The 19,027-nt window shown below is 37.9% G+C and overlaps 1 protein-coding gene across 2 annotated transcripts in view; it reads left to right on the top strand.

The window, feature by feature from the left end:
- Positions 1-14,364: 14,364 nt before the first annotated feature.
- Positions 14,365-19,027, top strand: part of LOC126481045 (uncharacterized) — a 48,953-nt gene continuing 44,290 nt past the window's right edge. For both annotated transcript variants that reach the window (XR_007587502.1, XM_050104526.1), the window contains exon 1: positions 14,365-14,556. The gene's annotated coding sequence lies outside the window, so the exon portion shown is untranslated. The remainder of the gene's footprint in view (positions 14,557-19,027) is intronic.

The following is a 19,027-nucleotide window of genomic DNA, read 5'->3' as shown; positions in this document are numbered from 1 at the left end:
GCCATAGCATGGGCATTTGAAACAACAACTGCACAGTTCTAAGAACACTTCACTCTTTGAATATATACAAATTTAGGTAAAGTTTGAGTATCAAATGGTAATAAATATGTTTTCTGTTCCCAGATCATTTCAGTCTCACGACTCGTTTGGACACCTTTATGTTTCTGTAGCTTTAAATTAGCTAATAATAGCATCCAATATTTTCTATCTACTTACTGAGAAATCAGTGTCTCTGATTGCATCATGTTTCTTCACCATATGTGTGAGAATGTACATGTACCAATTATGTTCTTTGAAAACTTTTTCCATTACTAACTGGTTGGGTGTCTCACTTGTTGGAAGAAAGATCTATTTTTACATTGTTTTTGCGAATAACAGACACATTCACAATATCAGATTTCAAAATCGGCACTTTTCTTATAAATTTGTGTACCACAGCCATTGGGTGGAGTTTACCAATACTTCTGCCGAGATTTTCGCCATACACTGAATATCATTCGTCTTATATCCTTTTATTGGATTTAGCTGTGATCCTTCCTACTTGTTATCTTTGTTGTTTTCCTTCCAGCTGATACTTGTTGTCAGTTGTGCAGTCTTTCCTATCTTTGTGCCGTCCCTGGCGTGTTCACTTGCTGTTTTTCCACAGTTCTTTTGTTCGTTGTCCTTTTGTCGAGATTAAAGTCTGCTTCAGACTCATCTGTCCTCTCTTTGATATCTGTAAAAACGAATTTCAACAACAAATAGCTGATATACTTAAAGATCATTTTATATCCAACAAAACAATACTCAAGTGCTTTGTATAATTACATCTTTACTTCACTTTCACAAGCAAAACAAACAAACTTACATCCTATTAACCAGTGTACATCATCCTACTAACCAGTGTACATTATTACAAATCTACTTCACTGTCCTACAAATATAATTAACTTATTGCATTTGCATTCATTTTGTTTCTGTAAGCGGATGATTTTGAGCATTCTCACTGCATGAGCCATATTAGACCGTCATACAATGTGAATGATTGTCAAGTGATCATTCATGTCTCATATGAGCACTTAAGTTCGGAAAAAAAGCCTTGTTTCAACACTTACTCATAGCTTCACTAACTATTCTGTGGATATACATATTGCATGTCTTGTGAAACCAGGTGGCCCACTTACCATTTCTTGTTGTGCTAGGATGTGGCAAGCGTGTATGAAATATAATCCTGACATAATCATATGATTTCAAAGGTTTTAATGACTTAAGTTACATTTGGTCACTGAAATGAATCAATGTTAACAGGTGAAAATTTGTGCCAGACTGGGGCTTCAACCCAGATTTCCCCCTTTATGCGCGCAGTCGCCTTAACCATCTCTGTTATCCAAGTCCACTTCCCACCTGAGCTAAATTTCCAGCCTTTTGCTTGCTACTTATGTAGCGACACCTACCAAGCTGACTCTCACTCCCAGCCCCTGAGTTCCAGAGAGATCGAGCACAGTGTGCATCCACACTGAAAGACAGGATCGTTTTTATTGTTAAGTTATTGATATAAATATTTTAATACGTTTTATATATATATACAGGGGGTCCATGAAGTCCCTTTACAACTTCAAAATTTTATTACAATGGCAGTTGTTGAAATACTTTAACAACTTTTCTTTTATTATAATCAGTGTTTATAAAAGTTTATTTGACAGTGTTTAATAGATCTCTATGTGGGCGCCTTTAGTTGCACAAAGCACATCAAGATGGTATTCGATTTCTTGCCATGTGCGAAGAATAGCGTCATCATTGATGGCAATGGCATTACAAATCCTTTGCTTCAGGTCGGCAATGTCTCATATCTGTGTTTGATACACAATATCTTTTACATACCACCATAAAGAAATCCCAAGGGAGCGATATCCGGCGAACGTGGTGACCAAGGAATTGGCCCATCCCTCCCAATCCATCTACCTGGAAATGTATCATTGAGGAACCGATAAACATGCAGTTCCCAACGTGGTGGTGCACCATCTTGCTGGAAAACAATAGTTGTTTGTAAGTTAATCAGTTGTGGTGCTACATATTCGGTCAGTAGTTCTAGGTAAACAATTGCAAAAATAAGGACCAATTATTTGGTTGCACATGATTCCACACCACACATTCACTTTTGGACTATCCCGGTTAAGCTCTCTAGTCACATGGGCGTGTTCAGATCCCCAGATTCTCACACTGCGTCTGTTTAATGTCCCAGAAACATGAAAAGTTGCCTCGTCGCTGAAATAAATTCGCTTGAGGAATGCTTCATCCTCCGAAAGGCGTTCTAGCATGTTGAGTGCAAACTCTGTCCGTTTTGGCTTGTAATTTGCCTAAAGTGTCTGTAACAGTTGCATACACATGTAAGTTCTTGTGGAGGACCTTACACACAGTTGAACGTGGTAATTGCAACTGTCTGGCAACAGTGTGGATGGACTATGTAGGTGAACCAGTGAAGACTTTTAAAACGTGATCGATGTTTTCCTCGGATGTTCCTGGTCGCTCACTCCCCCCTTTATCCAACACTGTCCCTGTCTCCATAAATTTTTGTGCCACGCACGGATTGAAGGGCGCGATGATGGATCTCTTCCATACTTCGTTCTGAAGTTTCGTTGAGTCTGAACATCTGATTTTTTGTCACTAAATCAGGACATATATTGTGCCTTCTCTTGATGAATTGCCATTTTATAGAGGTTCGGTTCCTTCCATCAACAGAGTATCTGAAACACAAAATTTTAGCATATATAAAAATTTTAGTAAACAGTGATTACAATGAAAGAAAGTTTGTTAAAATATTTCAGCAACTGCCATTGTAATAAAATTTTCAAGTCGTAAAGGGACTTTATGGGCACCCTGTGTGTGTATGTATGTGTGTGTATAATCATATGCACTTGTAGAATAAAAGCTAAATGTTGATGCAAAAGATCTCGGAACTGAGCCACATTTCATAAAATTAACAGAACATGTGTCTCAAAAAACTGATGTGACAACTCTTCATTTACAGTGCATACACTGTTACATACTTAAACATTCTTCATTTATGTACTTCTTCTGAAAGGCCTTTATCATGTTATTCAGATGACTATTTCACTGCTTAAGGCTAAAGTTTGGCTCCTGAAGAAATTTTTGTGCATATAAGAATATTCTGCCCTGTGATAATTGTTATGTTAGAAGAGTTTTCTTTATTTTCGGAACTGCTGCTCCAGTAAATAACAATAATGTGTGTGCATCGAAATCAAAACGCGCTGAACGTATTGTATTGTACTTGAAGTGTGTGTTGTATTTCGTAAAACCTTGATCCACAACTTTTTCCTTGCACTGATTTCGTTAGACTATAAATTGTAAATATAAAAGTGAGAGTCATCACTAACAGACACATTGTTTGCACTGACATACGAACTGCAATGTTTAGTTAAGTGCCATAATTCCGTAAGCCCAGACCTATCGTTTCCCAATACTACAGGGAGGCAAAAGATTTTAATTTTTTTATACATTCGATCACTAATTGGCAAGAGTCTTTGTGTTTATTCAAAGGCAGCAACATAAAATTCCAAACATCTCATTCTGATTTCACGAACGCCAGAAGCTGGCAGCTTTCCTAGCAATGTTTCACTTTAAGACCCTAAATGCTCTTCACTTAAGGAAAGAACGTTTCGAGGACAATGTGGATTAAGAATTTCAATTTCCTGCCGTGCTCTTACTGACAAATATTCTGGTCGATTCATTTAAGAAGTTTAATAGAATTTTCTGCTAGGGAACGAAGAAGAATCTTCTGACTGCCAAGAAAATTAAGAGCATAGAGGAAAGATGTGGTGTCAAGGTTATTTAGTTTACTCAAGATGAAATCAGTACTTTGTAGTTTATCCTCAAATGTAACTAAATTAAAAGCAGTGTAATGAGGACCAGTTTTCAACAACACAGTGTGTGTATTAAAGCAATGCTAACCATCTTGTAGTTGCTGGTTTCGGTATATGATTCTTTTGCACGTTGACAAACACTTGGATCTCAAACAGCTGTGCCCAATGCTTGTAGGTATGAGACAAGTAAGACGATATATTTCTTAGAAGATCTTTTGGTACATGAGGGAGTTTTTTTCGCAAGATTTGCTAGCTACTAAGGTTGCTGAACCACAAACGCATTGCATTAAAGTAAAGCCATTTACTTCTTCTTTAAGGCGAGAAGCAAAATAATCTCTAACATTGAACATTACACTGGTACCATCACACGAAATGTCTACGGAATATTTGTTATTAGGATGGCATTTGCAGGCAAGCATGCTATAAATGCCATATCAGTTTTATCTGCAGGAACAATCGCTAGGGTCCAAACCAATGAGTTCTAGAAGATGTGTTCTGATTCTTCGTGAAAGTGGAGAAAGATACATGAACAGAACACAATGGGATTTATGTAAGCTAATGTCTGATCTTTGATCCAATGACTCTGAAAAGGGGGCAGTTTTAATGTCATACACAGTTTCATCTGTTTCTATTTTGGATACAATTTCCATTATGATGCTGTTGCATTTAGACATTTTCATTTGAATATTCTGGGAAATTTTAGAATCGGAAAAGACGTTTTTCGCTAAGGAGATTAAATCTTTAGCAGCCTTGAATGAAATTTAACAACCTTGAATGAAACATTACATCCCGCAGAAAATATACTCATTTTAAACTCTGCTTCCTTGAACTGAGTTGTTACTCATATGTTCACTTATTTTTATATTAGGTATGTATCCACTTACAGATGGTGTGGCCACAGAAGTTTAGACAAACTTTTTACATTTCTGACATTGAGCATGTTTGTGTATTTCACTTTTTCCATTCTATATTTCCATGTTACATACAGCACATCTACATTTGAATTGTTTACTGAGAACCTGTCTTAACCATCCCTTAAAAATGCGATCACTCAGACACCAGTCTCGAAATTTATTCTTTTTCGAATCTTTCTCACTGACATCTTCTAGCCTTAATTCACCATGAACTTTTTTTCATTTTAGGAGTACTTCGTTGGTCATTAGTTAATGTACATGCACAATGTACTGAAATATTAATATAACTAATTTTTGTCTTTTAGGCACACTTCCACTAAGACCGAGAAAATTCAAATGGAAAGGGTTACGAATACTGTAAAGTTGATTTTTTTAACAGGGTTTAGGAGATACAGTGGAACCTCGCATAGCGAGCATAATTCGTTCCAGAAGCTTACTCGTTAAGTGAAACAATTTACCCCATATAAATTAATGTAAAATACGAAGTGCATTCCATACAGAAAAAGTACTGAAAGTTTCACCATATTCATGCCATTTATTCAAAGAAAATCAAATATACAGTATTATCTATTTTATTATTCATAATACATAACTAATTCCTTTTTACTAGGAAATTGTCTACAGTTTCTGCCGACGCTTCAATACTTGGCAAAGATTTGACAGTGTTATCGTCAAATAAATTTATAGCATGCATAGCCACTGCTTTATTGGGGTGATGATTTTCAATTTACGTTGCAATCAACTCCCTTGATTTCAGCATTTCTCTTATTGCACAGAAGTTCGCTACTTTGCTGCTAGCACTTCCTCCTCCTCCTCCTCCTCCCCCTCTGAAAAACTCTCCACACATTCCTGCTGCAAAACACACTGCAACTCTATAAGCTCTTCGGTGGTCATTTCTTGGCTGTTATCTTCCACAAGCTCATCTACATCATTGTTATACACTTTTAGTCCCATCCTCTTTGCCAAAGGCACAATTTCGTTGACTACAGGCTCCACAGGTACTGACTCAAACACCTCAGGGTTACATTCGACACTGCACTCCAGTCAAAGCTTCTTTCAAGCAGAAGTGAGAGTCCTCTTGGTAGACCCTTCCCATGCCTTTTATATCATCTTGATGCAGGCAACAATGTTGAAGTGATGTTTCCAAAACTCTCTGAGAGTGATTGGTAGCTTCAGTCGACTCAAAGCAATACTGGAAGAGTGCTTGAGTGTAGAGCTTCTGAAAGTTAGAAATACTCTGCTGGTTCATAGGATGGAGTAATGGAGTGGTGTTGGAAGGCATAAATTGGATCCTGATGAACTGAAATTCTTCAAGGAGATGGTCTTGTAGGCAAAGAGAATGGCTAGGTGCATTGCCCAAAACAAGTAAGACATAGAGTGGCAGATTCATCTCAAACAAATATTTGTTTCACTGAAGGACCAAACATTTCATTGTTCCAATCACAAAAAAGATCACATGTCACCCAAGACTTGTTGTTGGACCTCCACATCACGTTTAACCTGATCTTTCAGACCTTATACTTCTTGAAGGCTCATGGAGTTTCTGAATGGTAAACAAGCAAGACATTGGCACATTGGCCCAAAATAGCCATGTGAGTCGGTCTTTCATTGGGTTGCGACCACGCAATGCACTCTCCTCCGCTGTTGTAAAGATACACTTTGGCATCTCTTTCCAGAATAGATGCGTCTTGTCACAATTAAAAACCTGTTACAGCAGATAACCCTCAGAACCTACGAGCATCTTGAAGTTGCTACTGAATTTCTCTGTTGCCTTTGTGTCAGAGATGACTACTTTGCTGTGCCTCACGATGCTGTGGATGCTGGTTCTTCTCAAATCACCCATGACTTGCCTTAAACACTTCTTTGGTAGCTAATGATCCTGGCATTGTCTTAACGAGGTTGGTGACAATAATTCCCGCCTTCTGATTAATAGTGTTGTCTTGCAATTGTTTTTCATTTATCCACATAAGGAGCAACCTTTCGACACAAGTTTAGAAAAATGTGTGATCACAAGTTGCACCAAGATGGTAGCAGAAAGAGTGTTAAACTCAGACTGCGGAACGTACTAAAGACATTTTTCATATGCCACTGTCAACAATGAATGTTACTGTAATGAGGCTCTGAAACAAAAATTTTCCTTAGAGGGTATGGAAAGATAAACTGCCTGCAAGACTTCATTCCAGTAGCAGTTACTTACAATGGAATACAGTCTGAATGAAGCTGAAGAAATATTCAGTCAGATCTTGTCCTTGATAAGATTTTAAAGTAGTGCAATGATCGGCAACTTGCTTTAAATGTTCAAAAATCTAAAATTGTACACTTCAGAAAACGAAAAAACGTAGTATCATTTAAATGTAATGTTTGTGAGTTACAGCTGAAATACGTAAACTCATATACATACTTTCTGGTTAGTAGGGACATGAAGTGGAATGATCACATAGTCTCAGTCATCGGTGAAGGAGATAGCAGACTTCAGTTTACTGGTAAAATACTAGGGAAATGCAATCAGTCTACAAAGGAGATTGCTCACAGATCACTTGCGCGATTCATCCTAAATTACTGCCCAAGTGTGTGGAAACGATACAAAACAGCACTAGCAGGGGATATTGAATGTATATGGAGAAGCGCAACATGAATGGTCACATATTTATTTGATCCTTGGGGGGAGTGTCACTGAGACGCTGAAAGAACAGAACTGGCAGACTCTAAAAGATAGACTGGCTTAGACTATTCCCAGAAAGTCTACTTACAAAGTTTAAAGAACCGGACTTAGATGATGATTGTAAGAATATATTACAAATCCCTATTCATCGCTCCCATAGGGATCGTATGTTTAAAATTAGAGTGTAACCTGCATCACATAGGATGGCGCTTCAGCGCATGGAGGCGAGGTGATAGGGAAGTATGGAGGGGATGAGATCTGCGCATGCATGGCAGTAGAGTGTGAGCAAACAAACTCCGCATCGCCGAACTATGTTGCTGTGGACAACAATCATGTTCATTTACCTGCAGTACATCGCGTTGTACGTTCAAATCTACGAGGGGAACTAACAAATTTTAAAACCGATTTCGTTCGATCATCTACATGAAAGGAATCGTACTTCACGTCTTGATCGCATTGTGTCCACAGCTGAACAGCTATAGCCCATGTGACATCAGAAGGCGAGAATAGCTGACACAACTTTGCAAAGACGTCAGAGACAGTTTTTTCTTAAAATGGCTATTGCCTAACAACAAGGGCATCGAAACTGGTTGCAGTTTGGACTGTATTATAAGTAAAAATGTAATACATAACCAAATTAACTTCAAACATAAACTGCATGTATACATGACAACTGCCTGTACCCCATAGAATTTTTTTAAAATGTGTGTGCGAGTGTGTTTGACTGTAGTTGATTGTAAATCATTCTGCATTAAAAAAATTACTGGTAGCAAAGATTGCAAGAGACTGTCTTGTAAATGTTCAGTATGTTGTCATAATTTTCGCTGTCAAAGTGCACTATGAGTGTAAAATGACTCATTCTACATTACTGTGAGAGGCTGCAATTATGATACATTGAACAAGCAAGCAATTTACCATCTGTGACGATAACGTTGAGTGCATGCTAACTGATAACGTCGAAAACCACCGATATCTCGACAGGTCATCTCCCCATCATTTTAAGGCATTTTCTAAAACGTGCTTTGAAAGTAACAGGGGTTTACTCGTAGAACTATTGGAATATTTCCCGAATTTATCTGCCCGAATCCTCGTGAGTTATTGGAGCATAAAACACATTAGGAGAAACTTCACTTCTTTATGTCGAACATTATATAGTCTGCATACTTCACAGAATACAAGTTTCTAATGAATAAAGGTTACAAAATTCCATGTGCAATTAATATGTTGACAAATACATTTTTTAAACCGCAAGACTTTAAACCAAAGTCTCTATCGCAATACCGTCATCTGTGTCCAAACCATCTGCCTGCAAATTTACGGTGATAGGTTCAAGATGTATATTCCATCTTCACCTCCCTATCAAAGCCTTTTTCCTGAATCTTTTCAGCATGCTGCACACATTGTACCCATGCTGGAGGGAGGATGTTGTTTATTGCTTCATGCACAAGCAGTACAGTGGCTGTTATCTTCAATGCTTTTTTCCTTACCACATTGCCTTAAACTTGTGCCCAAATTAATTCCATCAGGTTATACTGACAGTGATTATGTGGGTACATGGAAAACTGTGTGATCTCATTCACGTGCAAGACGATCAGTTATGTCAATTCAGTCACATGACTTGTGTGAACTAACAAGTGGCAGGAATTTGCCATGAGCTTCGTTTATGCAGTGTAGAACATTTTTGTTTTTAAGCCATTGCATATCTGCTTTCTTGGTGTTTATACATGGTGTTTTCTCTGTAACAACTGACTGGTAACTGGCATGGTATATTACAGTGACCAACTCTGAAGCCACTGTGTGTCGTTCCGTGAAACTGATAGCGTTCAATTCCCTTTGTTAGTCTCTGCTGTTTTTCTTACTCCTAAATACAAGTTTACTCTCAGGATAAAAAACACAAGAAGAGCCAGCATGTAGAATAATTATCCAAGAATCTTTTTCTATGGGGACATTCAAACTGTCATTACCATCACTCATTTTCCAGCATGTATTCCTGGAATGATGCTGATTGAACCATGTTTCATCAAGGTAATATGCTGTTGATCTACCTCCTTCTCACGTATCATTTACCTCTAAAAAACGTGTGGTTGGTTTGCACCTACGTCACTCTTTTCTATTAAAAGCGCTCTTCTTAACATATTTGAACCCAAAGTCTTAAAATTCTTTGTATTGATGAAGGGCTATCTTTGAAGCCAATTTTCTCATTCGTAATTGTAATAAGTTTTTGTGATGTCAGGTATTCACCACTTACATATATTTAAAACACGCAGAGCTTTAAAGTATCATTGTCAAAACCAAATATTTGTGTTACAAGTTTCTTGCATTTTCGATGCATCCAGGCGATACAAAAGCAACATTTCCTGAGGAGAGATATTCTCGCTGTCTAGCCAGAATGGCTGAAAACTGGACTGCCTTCCCACATTACGTGGACTTTAAAGCCAAGTCCACACACGCAACAGAAGTGTCGCCACAGCTAGTGGTATACTGCAGTTGTATGTGTGAACTCCCAGTTTTTAGAAGCGCAAAATAAAGAGACAGAACTTTCGTCATGCCGAAAAAACTATAGCTTGGTTTTACTCTGTTGGGCCACTTTTCTTCAAAATGTGCAAATGGCTCTGAACACTATGGGACTTAACTTCTGAGGTCATCAGTCCCCTAGAACTTAGAACTACCTAAACCTAACTAACCTAAGGACATCACACACATCCATGCCCAAGGCAGGATTGGAACCTGCGACCGTAGCGGTCGCGCGGTTCCAGACTGTAGCGCCTAGAACATCTCGGCCACTCCGGCCGGCCACTTTTCTTCCACCACTGCTCGCTGGTGACAGTATTTCGAAGCACAAACATTCTGTCGCAATTATCGTAGAGTAATTGATGCTGTACTCCATTCGATTTCGGTGTGTTTTCATTTTATTACTCGAAAAGTAAAATAATGGTCAGAAGATACTCTTTTGCAGCTTCTGGAACTACAGGAACAAGCTACCATTCATTATCTGCAGCAATGGGATTTTAAACTTAATATATGTAACCAAAAAAGTTAGCGATATAAACTTAGTGATTTATGAGACCAAGCACTGCATAGATTGTGGATTGTATGCAGGAGCTAGCTCCTGTGATGTGGCATGGCTATAGCCAAAGAGGGGGTCGGTGGGAACCAGGCTCCTCCTATAACCCAAATGAAATTACACTCGACCTAGGTGAAATTGAAAGATATTTTGATTTTCGATCGTATGAGGAAAAAGTGATATACTCTGTCGATAGTCAGCAAGGCCAATGATGGATTTAAACTATCTGTAATTCATAGTAGCATCATTTGTCTCCCTTCCTTATTTTAGCCAAGACTATTTGTCCATCTTTTTATTGTGCTCAGTTGTTATTTAGTTAATCAGTTCGGTTTTTACTTGCAGTTGAATTTAATATAAGTAGTATCATTTCTTGTTTTTGTGCTGTGTGCCATTGTGATAGTTTCTGGTTACAGATAAGTCTGTAGTAATAAATGGGAGGAAAATATATTTCGATTCATCCTCTAGCATTACAGTAAGTTAGAAATATGTAAGCACTACTAAAACAGCCTCATTACCTATCTATAGCAGTTTAATGTTAGCATTGGATTCATTATTTGGAAGTTCACAGAATTGGGTTTGCAACATTTCAGTATTTTACAAGGCAGTGGAGCGGTAAATATCGTTACAAATAACATTAACTTAAAATCAATGCATAAAGACACAGGTGTATTTGTCAGTGTAGCCCAAAAATCGCATTGATCAACAACAATATCATGCTATACATTCATTTCTTTCAAAAATTTACTCAATATTCTATCATTAGTAGCTTAAGTAGCAAAATATCGCCCAATTTGGTCACCTGGGCGGTATTCAGTTATAAAAAACAATTCCAAGACGGAGCGATGGGGAGGGGTTTCTGGAGAGCAGAAGGGGTACGAGATGACAGAATGTTCTTCGTTCCTAAAAGATTTTTTGTTTGTTTCTAAAAGATTTTTTCAGTGGTCTGCTTTAATTCGATTGCACTCTGTATCCCTCCCTCCCCCTCTCACCTAAAAACTATTTACACTCGCGTGTTATTTTATTAACTGAAGCCAACAATTCCATGCACAATTCAGTCTTAAGATATGCATGCATTCATGCACTATCAGTTTACTTAACATGCACAATTAAAGTAAAAACGTACAGTGTCAGAATTCAGTCTTTTGTTGTGATAAATTTTACTTTAAAACAACGTACAAGAACCAGTTTTTGCAAATTGTCTTCTGTCTTGGGGTAGCTGAGAATGTTGGGTCGCTGAGCTATCAATCACTGGATTCGGGAGGTTTCCCATTTCCATTTTAGGCAAATGCTAGGAATGGTCCATTACTATGCTGTTGTTGTTGTGGTCTTCAGTCCTGAGACTGGTTTGATGCAGCTCTCCATGCTACTCTATCCTGTGCAAGCTTTTTCATCTCCCAGTACCTACTGCAACCTACATCCTTCTGAATCTGCTTAGTGTATTCATCTCTTGGTCTCCCTCTAAGATTTTTACCCTCCACGCTGCCCTCCAGTACTAAATTGATGATCCCTTGATGCCTCAGAACATGTCCTACCAACCGATCCCTTCTCCTAGTCAAGTTGTGCTACAAACTCCTCTTCTTCCCAATTCTATTCAATACCTCCTCATTAGTTATGTGATCTACCCATCTGATCTTCAGCATTCTTCTGTAGCACCACATTTCGAAAGCTTCTATTCTTTTCTTGTCTACACTATTTATCGTCCATGTTTCACTTCCATACATGGCTACACTCCATACAAATACTTTCAGAAACGACTTCCTGACACTTAAATCAATACTCGATGTTAAAAAATTTTTCTCCTTCAGAAACGCTTTCCTTGACATTGCCAGTCTACATTTTATATCCTCTCTACTTCGATCATCATCAGTTATTTTGCTCCCCAAAAGCAAAACTCCTTTACTACTTTAAGTGTCTCATTTCCTAATCTAATTCCCTCAGCATCACCCGACTTAATTCGACTACATTCCATTATCCTCGTTTTGCTTTTGTTGATGTTCATCTTATATCCTCCTTTCAAGACACTGTCCATTCCGTTCAACTGCTCTTCTGAGTCCTTTGCTGTCTCTGACAGAATTACAATGTCATCGGCGAACCTCAAAGTTTTTATTTCTTCTCCATGGATTTTAATACCTACTTCGAACTTTTCCTTTGTTTTCTTTACTGCTTGCTCAATATACAAATTGAATAGCATCGGGGAGAGGCTACAACCCTGTCTCACTCCATTCCTAACCACTGCCTCCCTTTCATGTCCCTCGACCCTTATAACTGCTTTCTGGTTTCTGTACAAATTGTAAATCTTTCTTTCATGAAAGACTCCAGTTCACATAAAAATACAGCACCTCTGCTTAAATGAAATGAGCTGCCCTGAAAGTGAGCCGAGCATCTCTTTGGAGACTCCCAGCAGAAAGGGGCATATTATGATAAATAACAATCTAAATTTTCCTAGGCACATGCATTTATCTTTCGGGACATCTTTAATGTATAAAATGATCTTTTTTACACTGCAAGACATGAGAGATGCGTACTTTAACTGAGGAAATTTCGTTAGTGTAAGGTTGAATGTTTCTGAATCTTTAATATTTTCGTCACGAAGAATTGTTATAGCCTCGTTGTCGAACAGAGATCTCCGAAGCCCTGTCGGTAATAATTACTATTTCCCATAAAATTAACGCTTGTCCGTTCACGATCACTTCCTCATCTCAAATCCAGACTTTAAGAAGAGTAAGATGACCTTGGAGGGAGAATAGAGATTAACAGCTTGTTAGTGAACTGCAGCACTCCTAAGTAACGATATTAAATCTCCACCTGGTGAAAATTCCAAGATCATTATCCAATAAAATGGTTTATAGTTCTTTATGGAAAATTTCAGAATAAATTAAAAACATGAGTGTTTTTAAGGTCCTCTTTAAGTAATCAGACCCCCTCTTTGGACAAAATCCTGGCTACGTCCTTGGATGTGGTAGCTGTTAAATTAAAAATTAGTTATTCGAAATGCCTATAACAAAGAATCTAATAATATTCTAAAATCTTGGAAGATTATCGCGTTTGCAAATGATATTTACATGCCAGTTGTTGGTTAGTTTGCTATTGCAGATAGCACTTTCGTCTCCGTGCGTTATTTCCTTTATAAATGTGTTTGTCGCCCCTGATTTATCCCTGTGCGAAATCTATATTCGGATCCAACATTTGTGTTTCCTCTTCCTTGTGTGCAACTCTTGTCACAGCCCTCTTGGCTTAACCTACACTATGCATCCGTACCTACCCATATGATCTCAGTTGACGCCAAGGAGTTAAAATTTTAACTCGTTGATTGACGCCTTACCTCCATGGACGCCTTACTGAAAACTGTGCATACGTAGAATTTGTGGGGTTCGATGTCAACGGTAACTCACGACGCCACAGGCGAAAGCCAGAAGCTGTGGCACCACATCAGTTGCGTGTGTGAACCCGGCTTAACTTCAGCGCGCGCATAGATATTAAGCAATCATTTTCCCACGCTCCATACATGAATGGTACAATAAACAATTGTTAAAATAGGATGTACGCCGAGAACCGTTCGCAGAGCTTAGAAGTAAATGTTAACAGGTCACCTTTGAAACGTCATAATTCAGACATCCACTATTAGATTTGTGAGTACAGTTTTTAGTACGTCAGTACTTACATGTTTTTATGGGCCTGTAATCGATCAATTCCTTAATTATATGATTTCTAAAAATTTTAAATGTGTGGGAAAAACGGTGATCTGTTGGGAAATTATGTGGATGTATGAGGGAAACCTGAGATGCAGTATCTGGCACCATTGGGATTTACTACCAGTTCCCGCCAGTAGAAAAGAGTTGAAGTGAGTTGAAGATAATGTAAAATGTATGGTGTGTGCCATTGCAAGCCGGCTGTGTGGCTCTTAATTTCTTCTGAAACTCTGCTGGTGGTGATATTTCAGTTGAAAGTACTAAAAACGTTAAGGGTAACGGTTGTAGCCACGTTGCTTAATCTGTTACCTACAGGGACATAAGATACCGTCGTGCATATTACCAATATAGTAAACATGCTTGCGAAGTAAGTGTATGGAGGTAATGAATCTTTATAGATATTGTTCTGAAGCATGTCGATGGTAGACTGGAAACCTCGTAACTTCATTTTGTTGAATTTTGCAGTTGAAGCAAATAGGTTTCGTAAAAAATAATGACGTTATTAGAAAGCTGCTTCATGTGTCACTGTATAATAGAAACCTAGGCATTTACAGATTAGAGACATCCATGCACTTTCAAATCTCTTTGATTATGAATTTGTTGGTTACTTGAATTAAGAGTTTTAATAGATATATGGAGTTACGAGATATGCTTGAAGTAGGCCTATAGAAAGTGTGCAGTGTAGTATATAGATGATGCCTCTGAAACATTTTATATTAATTCGGATGACTTGTTGCGGTCTTAATCTTTAAAAAATGACCTGTTATCGGTAAACATCGGGCTTCGCAACAGGTCTTAATTAACGTATAAATTCATTGGCAGCAGTCTCCACAAGCTAGATAGAAAATGCATGTGTGAATTACACAGCTCAGTACTATGTGACTCGAAAGTTTTAATGAAGTAAAATGTTTACTGTGAAAGTGCAGAAAACCATTGGTCGTGTAAAGTTCGTTTTTATGTAAGCTATTAAAATATTTGCTGTTGCAGTCAGCATGTCTAGTCTAGTGCTGTCTTAATGTGTGTGTGTGTGTGTGTGTGTGTGTGTGTGTGTGTGCGCGCGCGCGCAAGATGCAGACACAAGAATCATATACTCAGCTGAAGGGATTGAATAGACTCTGGTACCTAATGGTTAGAATATTTTCGTATTTCACTAGTAAAGCAACACATAAGACTACAATGTTACATTCTTTTTCTAAATGTCTAATGCAGAGTCTTATTTTCCTGCTTTGATATCTCATACATAATATGTATGTTCCTTGCCATTTCATGTGCTGTAGTGTTATAAGAACTACTACTTGATCTGTTAGTCTTATATACCATTGGCTTCAAATGAAAACCTATGTATCCCAAAAATAAAACCTTTTTATTGCAGTATTAGATAGAAAACCTCTTGGCTATTTGTAAGCCAGTGAGAGGACGTCACGATGTGCTGTGCTCTATTGATGGAAAAAAAATGAACAATGTATATTATTAGGTAACTATATTTACTGTGAGAACCACACCTAACTTATCTGAAATAAAGCTTTTCATTATAAGCTGATGACATACTGCATAACATGCTACAAAATTGAAGTGTTGTCAAATGTTGTGCAAATGGTTATTTTCGATTAATCATAAAGGCCACTTCTCATTTTACACTCTGCATGTGGTCTGGGTAACAGTAGTATGTTAAACATAATTATCATCTGTAGTAAGAGTGTTCAGTGGGTTATTTTAATGTGACTTACTTGTGTTGAAGTGTGCAATATTTGTTGTTGTACTGTTTGAAAGAACCTCAACAACAGTAGAATTCTTGGAGCTTCTTGTACAATTAATCACAAAAATGCAGTATTTTAGATTCCAAATTATTATTTGGGAACTTTCTTCACAGGACCAACATCACACTCCAGCAATAAAACTGAACTCTAGATCTTATTGTATTTCAAAATGTCATTTTTTTTAAGAAAAATAAAGTTGACACCAATGACAGTTATTTACAAAACTGTAGGTTATGAGCATAAAAATAACCTACATCACCTCCCCTCTCCCAAGTTACTTGAACCCTTCAGGGAATTTCAAAACTCGACCGAAACGGGTAACTTTCTTTGGTGAGACTGTTGCAGGTGTGGGTAACTAATTTGCCAGTGAAGTGCTCTGTAGATATAGACAGGTGCTAGAATTCACAAGGATGTAGGCAGGTTTCAGTCTGCCAGGTGAGATGTTTGTTTGGCTCATCCTTTATCCTTAGAGTGAAATATTTTGCGTTTCACTCCAAGACTCCATAGGAAGGCACTAATTTGGCTTTCACTTTTTCATTCCTCATAAATTAGTGAGATGCAGTTCTCTGCTAACAAATGGTGTTTCCTTTACCTTGTGGAAACATTTTGAAAGTGTGCTTTAGCCGTACGGTGGCATAACTGGGAAGCGAATGCTAGTAGATTTACTTCTAGTTTGTTTTTCAACCCAGAATGAAACCACTAGGCAATGTTAGGGTTGTGCCATACAGCACATCTGCAGCTATGCGTTATTTTCATTTCCTGTACAACATAGAATTGTTGGACTTGTGTCACTCCATTTATTTTTACTATATGCCCTGGTGGTTGCCTTAAATGCTCAGTGGAATCTCTATTTTCCTGTTTGACTGTGGGTGTATGTCACATTCTGAGTTAATTTAGGACCACAAATGTTAGCTGATGAATGGAACAGCTCTGATCGGAGCTGTGCTCATTGTCCTGTCACTATTTGGTTATGTGCTCGAAATCTTGTGATCCAGGAGTTAAAAAATGCCCGTGCCATGGTTTCTCCTTGATCATCATGTAATGGAATGACTTCTGTCCTGAACCAATCGATTCACATTAATAAGTATATGAATTCATCTGAAGGAGGCAGTGGGCCAATTAGATTGATGTGCACCATGTTAAATTGTCCATCTGTGCATGGAAACTAGCCGGTAGCAGATTTAGTATGTCTAGTCACTTTGTTTTTTGGCGTGCTATGCATTTGCCCAGTTTTGGATATTTTGTTTTGTTTGACCAAATCTGCACATGGGTAATTTTGCAGAAGACTTAATACCAGGATGTCTCTTACAGTGGTTATGCTGAAAAATGGAATATGTAAATTGTTAAGGAATATCAGGAGGAATGTTTGTTGATAAATCACACCATAATGATCTTTCATCACGGGTTTGACTGTTTAAATTTCAATGAGGTATGAGGACTGGAGTGAAGTTTCCAGAGTTCATACTTGAGCATCCATCTTCTCTTAATCAGTTGATACCACTACTTCATGTCTGGATAGGTTGTCAGCTTCACTGTTTTCATTTCCAGAAATGTGCCTGACATGTTGTGAATTGTAGGTGACACAGTTGCATAGGGGTTGCTTTATTGTTGTTTCTTTTTAAAACATATGTCAAAGGAGGTCCTTCAAGGTGGTACTTAAAATACCATATTGCCATGTATATGCTGAGAAGTTCCCTGTCCCATGTAAAATATTTCTTCTCCAGGAATGTTAAGAGCTGTGTTTGTAGGGTCCATTTTGTGCTTCTCAAACTGTTTTATTGCATTTTCTGTCAAATGTATGCTTCTTTAGTCATTTTTTAAAAATATTCTTCAAGTAATCATTAAGAATTGCCTGATGTTCTGTGGCATGTTCCAAATGCCTTTCGTAAAAATTCGGTATGTCAAGGAAATAAGGTAATTCTGATTTAGTACCTTTTGATGTAATTATTTGACTTTAAAATTTAATTTCTTGAACTCCAGATATGGCTTGTTCAACATTAATACTCAAACCAAATTTGTTAGTGTTCAAACAGGTTAGTTAAGTGTCAAGTATGTTCTTCTGGAGAACTAGAAGTTATCGGTAGATCATCTGACTATGCAAAACAGAAATCTAAAACTCTCAAAATGTCATTAATAAATCTCTGAAAGGTACTGAGGGCATTCAGGAGGCCAAACAGCTTGAAATTGAATCCATAAAGTCCAAAAGGTGTGAACATAGCACTCCAGACCTTATCACTTTCAGGTAATGGGATTTGGTAATATACTGTGAGGAGATTGACTTTAAAAAATATTTTCTTGCCCACAAGGATGGAATTTACGTAATTTATGAGGAATTGGATAGTCGTCGGGAAGGGTACAGTCATTAAGATGTCGGTAGTCTCCACACACACCAGTGACCATCCAGCTTTTCTGCCACACGCAGTGGAATATCCCACTAGGATTTAGTTGGGCGAATTATATTTTGATTCATTAGGAACTGGAATTCTTGTTTAGCCAACCTTGTGGCTCTAACCTGCCACTTTGAGTACACTCGTGGGCCACTGCTGCTTGCAGTATAATGTTTAACACCATGCTTCATTTCTCCCAGGGTAAGGGTGAATTTTGTCAGTTCAGGAAATTTTTTAAGTAGTTCAGAGTACTTAACATGGAGCAAACTGACAGAATCGGACAAATCAGCTGCACATTGTAATGCAGACTTGTAACTGAGTACTGCTGCCAACTAATAATTTTCTTCAGGCCTTTCAGTAATCCAAATGATGAAGAAAGTCCATGACGATTATATCTTTTGTTGTGTTAGTGACAATGGAAGGTCACTCAAACCTGCTTTTTAAACCTAAATCAAGATTCAGTAACTTTGATCCGTAAGTTTTAATCTCAGATCTATTTGCAGCATAAGTTTGTAGTCTGCCTCTTTAATCTTATTCTTGCAACATGGTGGTATAATGGAAACGCCAGTATCACTGTCAACCAGAAAATGCAGCTGTGAAGTTTTACCTCTCACAATCAATCACTATTGGCGGCCTGTGGCAGAACACTGTCGCTACTGTGTCTGCAGATTGCACGTGTGCCGTAGCTGTTGCA

This window comes from Schistocerca serialis, chromosome 5, assembly GCF_023864345.2.
Source record: "Schistocerca serialis cubense isolate TAMUIC-IGC-003099 chromosome 5, iqSchSeri2.2, whole genome shotgun sequence".
NCBI classification, from domain to species: Eukaryota; Metazoa; Arthropoda; class Insecta; order Orthoptera; family Acrididae; genus Schistocerca; species Schistocerca serialis.
The sequence above is the reverse complement of the archived record's forward strand: the minus strand, read 5'-3'. Positions and strand labels throughout refer to the sequence as shown.